Below are 15742 nucleotides of genomic sequence, written 5' to 3'. Positions count from 1 at the left end.
ATCATATAACTAAATGACATTTATTTGATGGTGTCGATAAGTTATAGTTAACATTATCCTATCTAAAATTACAAAAGAAATATTGTTTTTGCAATTTCTTAAATTTTTGTAAACAATACCTTAATTACAAAATTATATATATTTTAAAAAATATTTCATGATGAAATTTAGTTTTTCCTTAATTAGTTATTAATTATTTTTTATGGTAAGATCCATATTAAGCACCCATGGATATCTTGAATATTATAATTAGATAATCCAATTGAATTTTCATCAATACCAAATTACCATTCTTAACTAGATTAAGACCCGTGCTAGAGCACAGGTTGAAATTCATTTTATTTATATTATAATTTTTTTATAAAATATAATTTATGTGATTGTTTTTAAAAGTTTTTTTGGATAAAATATTATGCAATAAAATCATATGCTAAATATGATGACTTGAAAAAGACACTTATTTTGTAAGTTTTATATTGTTAATGATTCTAGATAAGTACCTGTGTTATAACACTTGTTAAATTTTATTTTATACAAAATTTTGTATATTTTTTATTTTAAAATAAAAATTAAATATATTATATTAGTTTATGTACATGAAGTTATTTCAACAATGTATATTCTACCTCATGACTTGAATGTCATTATAAGACATAATTTTGTAAATTTGGTTTTTAAAAAGCGAGTTATTATATTATGAGTAATTTAGTATATTGTTATACTTTTTGTTTTAATATACTTAGTTTTTTAAATTATTTCATATTATAGTGACATATTATTTTTTTTTGGTAATAGAGAGGGAGACAATGTCTCCCTAGTATTATTAAACTAAAAAATTAAATTACAACCGAGTCTGTCTTGGAACCGAAGTTCCTCGAGCATCCTCCCCTACAATCGAAGCTACAAATACTGGAACAGAATCAAAAACATGCAAACCGAAAGGTAAAGTAAACGCATAGTTGGCCAACCCATCAGCTAGACGGTTAGCTTCCCTATACACATGCGAAATCCGGACTATCCAGTCCCTTGATAAAAAGCCATGGCACAGACGTACCAGGAACGACAGAGGATGTGAATCGCTAATCCCTGTCCTTAAAAAACCAACAACTATCTCTGAATCCACCTCCAACTCCAGTCTTCTAACATTCTTCCCCCATGCCAAATACAACCCGTGATATACACCCCATAACTCTGCCAAGGGCGCTGAACAAATCCCAATATGTAGAGCAAAGCCTCCGCCCCATGCTCCGGAACCATCACGCAGAACACCCCCCGCAGTGGCCAACCCATGATTACCATGGGAAGCCCCATCTGTGTTAAGCTTCATCCAACCTTGTCCCGGACGCGACCAAGCAATCAACCTCTCAATCCGCTCAACTCGTCCGTGTCCCTCCCGAGAGTTTAAATGTGCCCTGCTAACCTCCCGAGCCAAATCTTTAACAAAACGTATTTTATCCCGACACCTGCTGTACTCACCAAACACACTACCACAACGCCATTTCCAGCTCCACCACAACCCCATGGCAAAGAGGGTTGAAAAATCACTACCCGCTACTTGAATACCCATTCGTAGATTATCATACAACCACCCTAACAGTGAGCTATCAAAGAAACTCTGTCTCAGAGACACTGGTATAACCCGCCTCCATAATCCAGCGATGGAGGGACAATCCCTTAAAACATGAAGGACTGTCTCTTCCCCTCCCTTACATACCTGACAAACTGGTGTCGAACTCAAATGTCTACGGTGTCTCTCCACGTTTGTCATGATGGCTTGCTGAGATACCAACCATAGGAACACTTTAACTCGCTCAGGAGCGACAACTCTCCACAGGCGAGAATAAAAGGCAGACATATTCACTCGAGGACAAGAGTTCTTCGCCAACATAGAATATGCAGACGTCACTGTGAATTTGCCATCAGCTGTTTCACCCCAAGTCAATCTATCCCGAGCACCGGAGCCGTTATCAACTACCAATGCAGCCAGTACCAGTTGAATATGTTGAGACAGGAATGGCGACAGGCGTGCCAAAGACCAGCCCTGCGCATCCCTCCAAAATTCCTTTACAGGCAGCTCTTTAAGCTCACTTGGCAAATCTGCGTTCACCCGCTCCACCAGTGGTTCCTCAAGCAGCCATCGATCCTCCCAAAAGAGTATATCACGACCATTTCCCACAATCCATCTCTGACCCTGGAGCACCACATCCCGTAGCCCAGCTTTCACACTTCGCCACGTTGATGATCCCGGTTTTTGAGCCCCCATCCGATCCCGCTCCCGGATGTTCTTCACCTTATACTTAGTTTGCAAAATCCGTGCCCACAAACTGGTATGATCAGCCAGAAGTCTCCAACCAACTTTAGCCAGAAGAGCTTTGTTCATATTCTTGGCAGTTCTGATACCCAAACCTCCCTCCACTCTAGGTAAACAAACTCTGTCCCACGCCACTAAGTGTTGTTTTCTCTTCTCTTGAGAGCTACCCCATATGAAATCCCGTGACACTCGATCTAAACCATCCAAAATGGATGCCGGTAGTAGAATTGTGCTCATTGAATTGACTGGTATTGATAATAGAACTGACTTCGTCAAGGTTAACCGCCCTGCCATACTTAGACACTTGCTTTTCCAACCCGCTAATCGCGAAGTGACCCTTTGTAACACCTCTCCAAAGGTCTCCTTATTAATCCTTTTCTGCAGAACAGGTATACCAAGATATTTACCAAGGTCTGTTGTTGATTGGATCCCACTCTCATCACTAATTAACTTCCCCATCTCCCGAGAAACCAATTTAGAGTGTTTATAGTGACATATTATTGACATTACTATAACAAACCAATTTAGAGTGTTTATAGTTTCTAACTTTAATTTCTAATTTCAATATTTTAAAATAAATTATTTAAAGTTTATTACATTATATAAAATTATAAAGTTCAACAAAAGGTTCAAATTTTGACCCGTTACTCAGTAAATTTTTTAATTCAATAGATATTATTTTTAAAGAATAATAATAATTAAACTTGAAGATTTTATTGATTGAATCATTTATATTTGTAAAAATTCAACTAATGGTATATCCGAAAATAAAACTATTTTTAATTATAATAAATAATATGAGAATTTATTTGTTTCACAAAAAAGACTCATAAATAAATATGAGAGATGAAATATAATGATAATTAACAAATTAATATGTTAAGTTAGATATCAAAAAAAAAATTATTTAATGAATAATTTAATAAAAGAAATTAATATGGTAAGTTAGATGATATTAAATGATTCTTTAGAATATTCTCTTTAAGATTTTTGGAAACAATAAATCTAGACTATATAAATAATAACTTAATATATAACCTATTTTATAACCAACTTATTAAAATTATATAGTATACAAAACAATGTTGTGTACTTCCGTTTTATTATATAGGGGATTTCAAAACTATTTTCTAAAATCAATAATTGAGTGGTAATTGGTGTAGTAAGAGTCATAATTTTACACATTCTTTATTTGTACTTCTCTTTTAATATTATAATAATAAAGATGTAGGCCTAATTTTAAGTCATGACTCATCAACATTTTCTAATCATCCATCTTTGTACTAAAAAGATTGATTTTGTAGAGTTTTTGTACAAATTAAAAAAACATATGTCTAGTTATAAATGCATTATTTATTTATGGCTCATAATTATTAACAAATAGTAGCTCATCAAATTAAAATTCTTAAACATCATTAGAAAAATCAAACACCAGTATCTAAGGTCTTCTAAACATCATTAGAAAAATCATCAAACACCAGTATCTAAAGTCTCCTAAACATCATTAGAAAAATCATCTATCTAATTGACATTATCATCTAGCAACTCCAGATCAAAATTAGAAATCATCAATCGAGATATGCTAATTGACATTATCACTTCAAATATGCTAAAAATTCCAAGAACAACCCCAGATCTAAACACAAAATCGTCATCATTAACCACGAACTCGAAGAGAATAGAAGAGAATCTGAGTTCTTAGCGAGCTATGTCATTGGAATATTTTGAAAATTGAAAATGAAAATTTTGTTGGTTCTCGTTCACACTGTGTCTCCTCCTTTAGTAGTAGGAGGCATTATGTTCATCGGCCGGATCTAAAAAAGAGTTAAAAAAACAATTTAATTCAATTTAAAAAAAAAAAAAACAATTGTGAATGTTTATATAATATTTACTGATTAATTCAATTTTAAAAAAAAAATATCTTATATTTTGAAACGGAGGGAGTATATAACTGGGTTAATATTACAGGTTTTAGATTTTATTAATCTTTATGTGCTTTCTTCAAATACTAATCAGTAAATATTATATATTAGGTTGTTTAGTATTTTTGATGCTACTTGTATTTCGTTGTCAAAGAATAATTTGCCAAGTCGTAAACTTGTTATGCAATTTGATATTTAGAACATTTAACCTAATATAGGCCCTAAATTTAAGTCATATCACTCATAAAAAAATTCCAATAATCCATCCAAGATTGACAACGTAATATAACTATAATATTACAATAAAGGGACATATATGCAACGATTGATTATTTTTCTGGTAACATAAGTAAAATAAAATTATAAAAAAAGAAAAAATAAAAAAATAAAAAAATAGTTCCATTGTATTACACACTATTATTGAAGTTAACAACAATTAAATCTTGATAATCAAGCTAGGAAGAAAAAACCAATATTGGCATTGTTTCCAAGTCCAGTATGCTTTTCACTTGGCATTCAAGTTTCCAAGTGCAGTATGCTTTCACACTTATCCATATGCTTGAAAAATAAATATAAGCTGGTCTTAACAAGCTTACGAAACCAGTGTTCCGGTATACCTCTAATCCAAACCTTGCTCAAATCATTCTTTTCTAGATCATAATAAATAATGTAATAAGGGGAAATCAAAGGAAATGGTGACAAGATAACCTTGCCGTCTTGAGTTGTACCTTCTACCGTCAAAAAATCAATGTTGTCACAACTGACCAAATGCAACTGACAAGGCTTCAAAACCAAAGATGTTCTCGACCATCTTCCAGCAACTTCCAAGACCCATAAGTCCACCAAACCCTTTTGTGATAGATTGGTATGATCAAAAACAGCTGGTTTTCCATCATACTCTATAAATCCCACAGACTTACCATATGAAGACACCACAGGAGGAGGTGCTTTGATTATACTGAACTCTTCAGACCTAACGTCAAAACTGACAACGATATCGCCACCCTTAGAAGTAGAAGCCAAATAATATACAACTCCATCGATGCACAGTCCTATTCTTGTAGGAAGATGATGAGGTTGACCAAACTCAATTCGTTTCCAGGAACTTCCAGGTTCTAGTACGAAGACCCAATGCTCTGAGGTTAATATCCTAAATCTTTTTGAGGATACTACAACAGTGCAAACTACTTTGTATTGATCAAGAACAGGATCGTGTCCGAAAAAGTAGAGGACAGTCTTACGGTAGTATGTTGGAATCGACTGCGGGTAAGGTTACACTCTGTCTGGTGGTGGGATTGTAGATACACGCCTTTCTGCAAACACTGTATAGAATCAAGCCGCGAAGAACCACCATGTTGCGTCCTCCCATCCCTGGGCTACACTTAATGGGCTTGACTAGCACAATTTGTTACTCCAACAGAAACGGCGTCGGTTTTGTTCTACCAACATTTAACTTGTATTGAACGTTTTGAACGGCGTCGGTTACAAATAGTGGTAATGGGCTACCAACATTTGGGCCTCAAAAAAGTATTCGACTTAACTTGTTATGAACGTTTTGTTTTCAAATGCTCAAGAACAATGGGTACCTTCGATCTGATGAATCCTTTTTGAGACAATTCAACATATCTTCAAATTAGCTTATGAAGACTAGTGTTGGAAAATATGCGTAAACATGTCAGAAAATCTTTAGTGTCTATATCAGTCTTTTTATCTTCTTGTACAAGAAAGCTCTGTTTCCACGACATGACCTCTTTATCTTCGTGTAGTTGTCTTTAGATGTCTTAAAATAATTAATCATGGCTTCATAATCTCTGTGGCCACATTGTTTTGTTGATGTTAGTTTCAGATCTTATGGACTTCTGTTAAAAAATATGATTTAAGTTACGATGGGATCGTAGAAGCAGAACCTGAAATTACTCGGAGATTTGATATCGTCTAAAGAAACGGATTGCTTTGTGGTAGGGTTGTATATCTTGACCATAATATGAGAGTGAGTCTAAAGCCGAACAACAGAACAAGCCACAGACGTATACCGCATTGATATTTTCGAAGAATTGATAATGCGTTTTCTTTGTGATGGTAAGTAGATGAGAAGAAGAAAGGTTCTGGAGGTGAAGAGTGATGGAAATTGGTAAGATGACGTGGGGATCACACAGAGGGCTGAGTCAAAGACCGAGTAACGATCGAGTCTCTATGAAATCTTTACGGGTGCTGATTATAGTTGACCATTGCTTGGAGACGCATTGGAACCTCAAAAATGACTTGGGCGGGAGTTTCTTCAGTATCTCCACCGTTAAATCGAGAGAAAAACTACGCTGCATGTCCACCAACCATGAACCATTATTAACAATTGTATTTGACATGATAGGGTAGAATTATTAACCCGTGTCATCTTGGGAAGATTACACACTTTGTGTGTGTGCCGTGTGCGCTTGCGTTCGACAAACTTTTACATTTAGGGGCACTTTTTAAGAGTCAAATATGGCCGTCAGATAGCAGAGTAAAGACAACGCCTTTAAAACATGGCCGTTGGATGATGTGATGATCAATGGGTAGGAGGATTAAGCGCAGTTTACGAACAAGGGTTTAGTAGATAAAATAAAACTATGTGTTTGATTGGCAAAAAAAAAAAAATGGTTGTACCTTTCGAATATTTTTGTAGAGCCTTATTACTAAGACTATCCTCATTGGTGTTTGTAAGAGGTTTCTTAGAATTTTCCTTAGACCAAAATAATAATAAAATAAGCAATATTCTTCAAAGGAACGTTTCTAATATAAGAAATGTTGGAAACATTTCTTACTTGATAACTTCCTTTATATTATTAAAAAATGATTTAAGAAACAAAACCAATGAGGACAGTCTAAGGGGTACTCTCCTCATTTCTCTTGGGTTTGGGCCCCAGTTCATGAATAAACAATCCATTTAAAGTTCATTTACATGCCCTTAAGAACCGCGACGTGGCTCATTGTGAATGGCTGATCAAAAAATATAAAATCAGTTTTTTTTTCTCCTCATTTTTGCTTCTTTCCTGTCTCTCTCTTCTCATCAGACACAAAACGGCGAATCGCCACGGATTGATACAGCAAACCGGAAAATCAGTGGATTCACCTCGAATCCTTTGATTTATCCGGCTAAAAGTGGAGGGTTGGTGGTTGAGGAAGACGATGGCCACTCCGATCGACTTAAGCGTGAGATGTGACGCTTCGGTTCTCACGACGACCTACCTCCTTTTGCGACATCGACGGCTGCGGTTACTTCTGATGGCTCTTATGTGAACAACGAGGTCCACCGGGAGACGAATCAGACAGAGAAGGTTTGTATTCTCATCAGTCATCACTTAATTATTGATCTCGTTGTTAATGTTAGGCTTTAGGTAAAATTCGATTTGATTGTGAGAGTGGGTACTGTTTGATGTTTAATTGGTTTGTGATTTGTATGGAGGGTTTACGGGTTGGGGCTTAAATCGATTGTTTGTCTGATTTACCACAGATTTCCTTGTGTTGTGTGAGGTTGAAGCTTTGTGTTTTAGATTGTTAAAGGATCAACTGTCTTTGTGTTTTAGATTGTATAGGTAATCATGCTTAAACTCTCCTAGTAGAACAAACAATAACACTTTACGATTTATGGTGCTTTACAAGACAGGGAACTTTTGTTGTATAGGGTTTAAGCGTTTGTTGTCTTGTTTGATTGTTGTTCAGACTGTTGTTCTATGATCAAAAGGTATGAACTTCTCATGTCTCTTTAGTAGTATAGGGTTTAACCGTTTGTTGTCTTGTTTGATTGTGAGAATGTTATATGTTTTTTTATTGTGACCCGTGTGTTGTTGTTAGGAGTACAATTGAGTTTTTGCTTGATGTTTTGTTAATGTTATAGTGTGGTTAACATTCACTCTTTTGCCATGTTTTGTGCGAGGTAACTGGACAATGGGGTTTAATGGTGAAGAGGGGTGTTCATCAGCTTGACATTGGGAGTGGATTCTCGTAGTTGAAAAGGTATGCTCTTCGTACGAGACTGTGTTTTTGTTCTTAGGCTTGGCTATGTGTTTGGGTGAACTGTGTTTATGTTTTTGTTGATGTTTAAGTCGATTTTGTTGAGTTTTTGTTAATGTTTAAGTCGATTTTGTTTGTCTTAATGACTATGATCAGGAAATGCTCCTGAAACACTCACTCACACAAAAAAGTAGTCAATGGGAGTTGTAGTTGCAGGTTTTAAGTGTAGTTGCAGGTTTTAAGTGTAGTTGCAGGTTTTAACTGTGGGAGTTGCAGGTTTTAACTAATGGGAGTTGCAGGTTTGTGTAGTTGCAGGTTTTAAGGGTGGGAGTTGCATGTTTTAAGTATGAGAGTTGTAGTTGCAGGTTTTAAGCAGTAAGACAATTAGATGTATTTTTTATTTTGGATTCAAATGACATTGTAACTTGTTACCTTGTTCGGATTATTTTTCAAGTTGACATCGAGATTGTGTTTGTAAACACATAGCAACAATTTTGTAAACAAATAATATTTCAGTCACATAGACACCAACAAGATTGAGCAATCTTCTTTGGTTTATCTAGTAAAAGAATGATTTTGCAGAAATACTCTTAGGGTTGCTTTATTTAAATAAGTATTAGTTATATAATTAATTAATTTGAGAGTATCTTGGGAGAGGTACTCCACTAATGATGCTCTAGAAGTTTTGGTTTTGTTTTTTTACTTACTGCTAAAATATTAACTTAATTATTTGTTGGCTATACAAAAAGGAAAGAAGAAGAAGAAAAAAAGCGTGTAATTTTTTTTGGGTTTTCTCTAATATTTTACCCAATCAGATTGTGACACATGGTTCTTGTAGCTAAGAGTTAATCCTTATCATAATTCAGAGTTTACATTTTTTTCTTTTTTTCTTTTTCTGGCTAAGGATCAGCTTAACTCATAAATAATTAGCATTCTCCAAAAATTCCAACCATATCAACAGACAAATCCAATCCGCCTTTGATGATTATCATGAAAAGAACAACGTTTAACTAATGTTTTATTTTGTTTTGCAACATAAGTAAAATTAAAATTACATAATAAATAGTTACATTGTATTATTCAACAGCGAAAACAGGATAATTAATTCATAAACTTAACTTGGAATTAAGAAAGAAAAAAAACATAAATAATGGTATTCAAATTTCCAAGTGCATTATGTTTTCACCCTCATCCATCAGATTCATATAAACGTACGAGTTAATAAACTCCTTCGGTATTCCTTTCAGTTTAATTTTCCTCAAATCGTTCTTTTGTAGATCATAAAAGAGAATGTATGAAAGGGAATCCAACCCATTCGGCACCAAGATAACTTCCCCATTTTGAGTTGTGCCTCTTACCGTCAAAGGAATGTCGTTATCGACCAGATGTGTCTGACAAGGCCGTAAAACCAGTGACTTGGTCGACCAGTTTCCAGCATCTTCCAAGAGCCATAAGTCTGCATAACCCTTTCGTGCAAGATTGGTAACATTAAAAATAGCTGGTTTCCGACCATACTGTATCAAACCCGCAAATTCGCCATATTTAGTCAAAACATGAGGTACTTGGATCATGTTTAACTTTTCACACCTAACGTCAAAACTGAGCAGGATTTCACGAGACCTGCTAATGAAAGCCAAATAATATATAACTCCATCGATGCAGACTCCTAGTCCGTTAGGAAAATGAGGTAAGTCAAACTGAACTCTTGTCCAGGAACCACCTCCAGCTTCTAGTACCAAGACCCAATGCTCCGAGGTTATACGCTTAAAAATTTTGGCGGCTGTCACAACAGTGCAGAATACTTTGTATTGGTCAAGAACAGGGTCGTGTCCCAAAGAGTAGACGACTCTATTAACACTATCAATACGTTGTTGTTGGGAATACATGGTGGATTTTACGGCGGGTAACTTTAGGGTTTGTCTGGTGGTGGGATTATAGATGCACCCTTTAGAACAAACATTGTATATAATCAAGCCGCGAAGAGTTGCCAAGTTGCGTCCGCGTCCTCCCATCCCTGGCATTGTCAAATCTAGGTCGAAAGACTTATTATTAGCAGATGGTTTCAATGATAGCATTACAGACTCGTGGGGTTTGTTGCAGAACCCCAATGAATCACACTTGAGCCTGTCCACCACAGTGATGTACAGACGAGGAGGGGGTCGTCGTGGAGACGCGAGCGTATAATAAAGGTTACTAAAATATCGAGAACGGATCAGAGAATACCAGAGGTTTGAAACGCACTTGAACCTCATCAGCGATTTACCAGGTAATCTAGCCATAATCTCGATCACTAGATCAAAGGGGATCTCAGGCGCAAACAACTGGACTCCTCTTCGTCTTCTACTTCTTCCTCTTCTCATTATTAACTTCGACTTTGGAGTTCTATTCTTCCGCTGAGACATAACCATATTCACTAGCTCCACCAAATACTTCAAAATATAAAAATTCCTACTCTTCTATAGATGCATATATAGAAGCAGAAAACTTTGATAAATTTTACTTTTTTTTTTTCTGGGGAAAGAACCAAAAAAATAAAGGAAAGTCTTTTCTCAGATCTGTATGAAGGAGAAAGAGAGGAAGGCGAGCAGGGGTGAGCTCACGATTCTAGGGTTTCCTACTTTACTTATTGTTGATATTCCAGAAAACGGGCCGTTTATCTTTGGGCTACTAACAACTGGGCCTCCATCAGGGTATATGCTACTACAACTTTTGACAGTACTATCACCTATTATTAATTACATAAATAAATAAATATCAAAATTTGAAGTTATTATTTGTAATATCTAAAAAATCATACTTGTGTTTATGGATTGAACACAAGGAAACGGCTAACTGCAGTTGATGTTGAGCGCCTGAGAAGCATGCCAGAGATTTTATGGAAGCTGCGAAAAAGCTTCAGGTTTATTTCATGGGATTAAAGGGAGAAGATCATGCACACACTAGAGCAGAAAGCTTTAAGAAGGTTAGCTTATGTTCTTCTCAAAATGTGAATTCCCATAATCCATTTGACTTAAACCCCAGTTTCTGCTATGTTCTAAACTCTTTAATAGGAGATTGCAGTAATGGAGGAAAAGACAAAGGAAGAGCTGATATAAACAAACAAGGCTTATCCGCGAATTGCAGTAATGGAGGAAAAGATAAAGGAAGAGCTGATAAAGAAGCACACAAGGCTTATACGAGAATCGCAGAGGCTAGTGAAAGAACAGATAGAAAAACACTGAGTAGAGCTAGAGAAAGTATAACATCAATCAGAGTTTATTGCTTTGTTTTTTTTTTTTTTTTTTTTTTTTTTTTTTTTTTTTTTTTTGTCAACAATCATTAGCGAATTGCCAACATTCTACATTCGTAAGGAGCGAAATTCGATCTCTAGTGTGATGGTGCTTTTTTTTTTGATCCAGTATGTTTTTAATATTGTAATATGATTATTGTTGTATTCTTCATTAAATACAAACTATTATTGATTATTTTAAGCTTTTATTAATAAAATTTAAAATTCAATATTTAGAATTTAAATATATATATATATATATTATGAATAATAGCTTTGATAACAAAAATTTAACAGTATTGTAAAATATACAATAGCAATGACAAATCCGCTATTAATAATTGAATTTTAATAGCATATACAAAACTGCTATCTAAAACGACGGACCTACTATCGCGGGCGATACGATAACATTTTTAGTAACGCTATCATATTATTAAAATAGTGCTTTGTAGTGTTATTAATAACCAATTTCTTGTAGTGTTAAACTGTGATTAAACTTAAGAAAAGATGAGTGACCTTCCGGGAAGTGATTGTCGGAACTGTGCGAGTGAGAACAAAACACAGAGAAATATCATGTGGTGATTTGTAAAGACGGAACAAGTCTTTAAAGCCTTCTGTACGTAGTAAACCTTGCTCTGTTTGTCCCAAGTAATACCCCTGAGACCTTTCCCGATTTCAGACTTTACCATCTTCAATCTTCCTTTGTTGATTTCCTTTGAGACTGCAATGTAGTTCCTTACAACTGCTTCTCTACCTTTCCTATGAGATGCCCAATCAACAAACCATCTCAAAGTACCCCTTGCTTAAATCAGGTGGTGACTTTCAGCGTTATGAGACACTTCTCGAACGCTTCACCAGGTAACCCATTGGCTAAAATATCAGCTAAACTTAGGGTACTGTGGATTTTGGTTACCTTGACTGAACCGTCATTCACTGTGACCCGGATGAAGTGAATCCTTTGTAACTAAATACCCTCCTTAGCTGCTTCAGTGAGAGCCATGTACTCAGCTTATGTGGATGAAAGGGCTACCACATGCTGAAGACTGGATCTCCAACTCACTGTGTTTCCACCAATCCGGAAAACATAACCTGAAACTGATCATCTTCTGTTTAGATCAGTAGCACAGTCTGAATCACAAACTCCCTCAATACTGAATGTAATATACACTTCTGTAGCTTGGTTAACTCTTTAATGGTTTTAATTAAGATAGACAACTTCTTTTTCTGCTAGCTATTCAATTTCTTGAATATAATTCTAAAATTTAATTTTTAATAAGCATTTCATTTATTTCCTTTTCTCTCTCTGTATTTTCCTCAACTAACATTCTATCATTGATTTAACTATCTTTCACTCGATAGTGAACAAAACTCCAATCTTTTTCATATATAAAAAATTATTTATCTAAGAACACACTTTCATGAATATCTCTACAATATTAACCAAATTCCTAGTCACTGCTGCAACTTTTCAAATTGTTGAGAAAATTCTAATGCCTAAACGATATATTTATATCTTCATGGTTTATCTTAAGAGGACGAAGCAAATCTTTGGTTTTACTCTCGATACCTTTTTATCTTTTGGTGATTCATCTACTTACTTAAAGAACACATCGACATGTTCCAAGCCTCAGTAGATTTCTTATATTAATATTGAAACTGTTTGTGATATGAAAAATAATAAAATACACGGAATATGTTTCAGATTCCTTTTTAATTTTAAATATGTTTGCTTTTAGTTTAAGTGCTTTTAATTTAGGTTGACAGGTGGCACTCTCTCAACGTTCATATGGTATATGGTGAGAGTTGATCATATTTCATATTATAGATTTCATGGAGTAGATGCTATGAATGTAACGTCCCCGAACCGCACCCGTCACTCGGTCGGACAAACCGCAGATAGGTTTGGGAGAGCGTCACGAAGAGGTAAACAGTCGAGGTTCCACCAAGGAATTAGGTTCCCTGACCAGTCTACAAGCCACCTCCGGCTTTGCAACCTTTGGCGCATGCGCAGCGTTGTGCTGGTCCGGACTAGACCATGTACTATCCCACTCGTCCAAATATATATAAAAAATATCTTGATTTACTTATGTATAATGTTTGCGATCAAAACAAGAATACAAAGTAAAAATAGTTGGATCCATTTTGAAGAAATGCATGTCAAAGAAAACAAGAAGTTTCATTCAGCAATCACACATCACAAAACATCCTATCCAGTTTTCCTAGTTGCCCAACTCTACCCACTTACTTTTCTTGCAAGAAACAGTCCACGGAGAGGAGTGAGTAATCCACGACTACTCAATGAGTTGGGAGACTCTCTAACATGCATACTTCTCAAACCAACTACCCCAAACACTACCCACAACTACAACACAATCAGAATCGCACTAGCGGAAGCCATTAGCAAGCAAGTAAGCAAACAAGCAAAGAAGCAAACAAGCAATCAACAATCAAGACTAGAAATGACCCAATGTGACACTACTAGACTCTCAGCCACCATAGGCTATCTCAACACAACTCCCAAAACTCATGGGAATGAAAGTACTAGTGATGCTACCGCCCTTGGTACACTCTAAACTTCTTCTCACACACGCAACCTAGGGCCCCTATTACCTTCTGTCCCCTCTCCCCAAACCACACCGCGTTGAAACCACAAAGGCTACCAACCAGATCACACAAACTTGCATCGTCATGCACAAGATCGGTCTCGTCTCTCACTAGATGCCGATTTGTCCAGCCACGAGACCCTCACGGTTAACTCGCCGGAACTCCACATTCACTTGGGGACAGAAGTCGATTGCTAGTCCAACATGACACATGAGAACTAGCTAGACAAGTACTTATTCTAAGTCTACCGACACAAAGAATCAAGTACTTAATTATAAAGCAATTTCTAAGCAAGAAATCAAGCAACACATGCAAGAAACAAGCAAGGAAAAATCACCAAAAAATTCTTAACATGCAAGAAATAAAATTCAAACATTTAAGACCACATCCACATGCATGCAACTCAACCAAAACTCAAGGAAAAATTAAGAACCACTTCTTAAATATTTTTCCTTGACATGCAAGTGATTCTACCCCAATTTTCTCCAAATTCTATTATGTATGCTACTAACAAAATTCTCAATATTATGCAATTAATTATTGCAAATTTTTGCCCATTTCACCACTTAAATTTCTCTACCCACCCGGTTGAGAAATAATTTCCCAAGGATGCATGCATGATCAACAATTTCGGATCTGACCTTACATGCAACCCATATACACAATTCTTTATGCATGCATGATCTTTTAACCCCAAACAAGACTAGATGCCACACTATATGTGTGCATGTTAGTCTCTACCCCAGATCTCAACTTGTTACCATGTAGATCTAAAAGATAAACATGCAACACTCAAGAAAACAAGAGAGTCACATGAGCCCCCAAGCTCATGTACTTCTCTAGTCTCACCCAAGAGTAAAACTCAACACATCTAGGGTCAAATCCTCAACTCACAGTGATTTAGGCCGATCATTGACTGGGTTGAGCTCCACCTCCACACTGCAAATCCGACAGCGCTTCGCCTCCTCTTCCTCCTCGTCTTTGGACACATTTCTCCGTCAGTTTCATATTTCTAGTTACGGGTCATTACAATGAATGTCCAAAAAACTTAGTTTAGTGCTATTTGAGGCTATTTTTCATATTTTAATCAATCAATATTTCAAAACAATTTGTGGTTTCCATTAATTTAATAAACAACCGAGTGGCCAATTCCCAATCAACAAGCCAAAAAGTAGCACAAGTGATGATGCTGCAAGCTCTCTACTCATGAAGCATAGAGGCTTTTCAAGTACCAGATGAGGACGACTACAGGAGATGGAACCCCTACTGTACTGATGAAGCTCATAGGCTTTTCAAGAACCCTAATTAGGCTTTTGTTTTTACCTCTCTTGGATGATTTTTACTTTAAACGGAAGGCTTTGGTAAAAATGGTTTCAAATTATTGGTTTGGCTTGTTTAGATCACATATACATTAGTTAGAATCCTTAATCCTCCCAAAAACCGCTATTAAGTACTAACCCATTCTCTACACTAATCTTGTTCCCACATTATTTTAAAATCACTTCACTAATGTTCTTCCAACAAAGCAATTTGTCATGCATGAACTGGCCTGGCACCAGAAGAAAGCTGCACACTTGCCGCGTATTCACGTGCCCAAGAGTCGTAATGAACAATCTCTTCAGAAGAAGGTGATGTTACCAACTC

General features: G+C 35.9%; 2 pseudogenes across 1 annotated transcript; both read right to left on the bottom strand.

Annotated features, from left to right (window-relative positions):
• Positions 1-4071: 4071 nt before the first annotated feature.
• LOC109127149 (putative F-box protein At5g62660) lies at positions 4072-7568 on the bottom strand (annotated as a pseudogene).
• Positions 7569-9239: 1671 nt separating this feature from the next.
• On the bottom strand, positions 9240-10823 carry LOC104740310 (putative F-box protein At5g62660 pseudogene; annotated as a pseudogene). Its single transcript, XR_015584547.1, has one exon. The product of XR_015584547.1 is annotated as a putative F-box protein At5g62660 pseudogene (transcript).
• Between the last annotated feature and the right edge of the window lie 4919 nt (positions 10824-15742).

Source organism: Camelina sativa, chromosome 2 (genome assembly GCF_030686135.1).
Source record: "Camelina sativa cultivar CO46 ecotype springtype chromosome 2, ASM3068613v1".
Taxonomy (NCBI): domain Eukaryota; kingdom Viridiplantae; phylum Streptophyta; class Magnoliopsida; order Brassicales; family Brassicaceae; genus Camelina; species Camelina sativa.
Note: the sequence above shows the minus strand (reverse complement) of the source record. Positions and strands in the feature narration are given on the sequence as shown.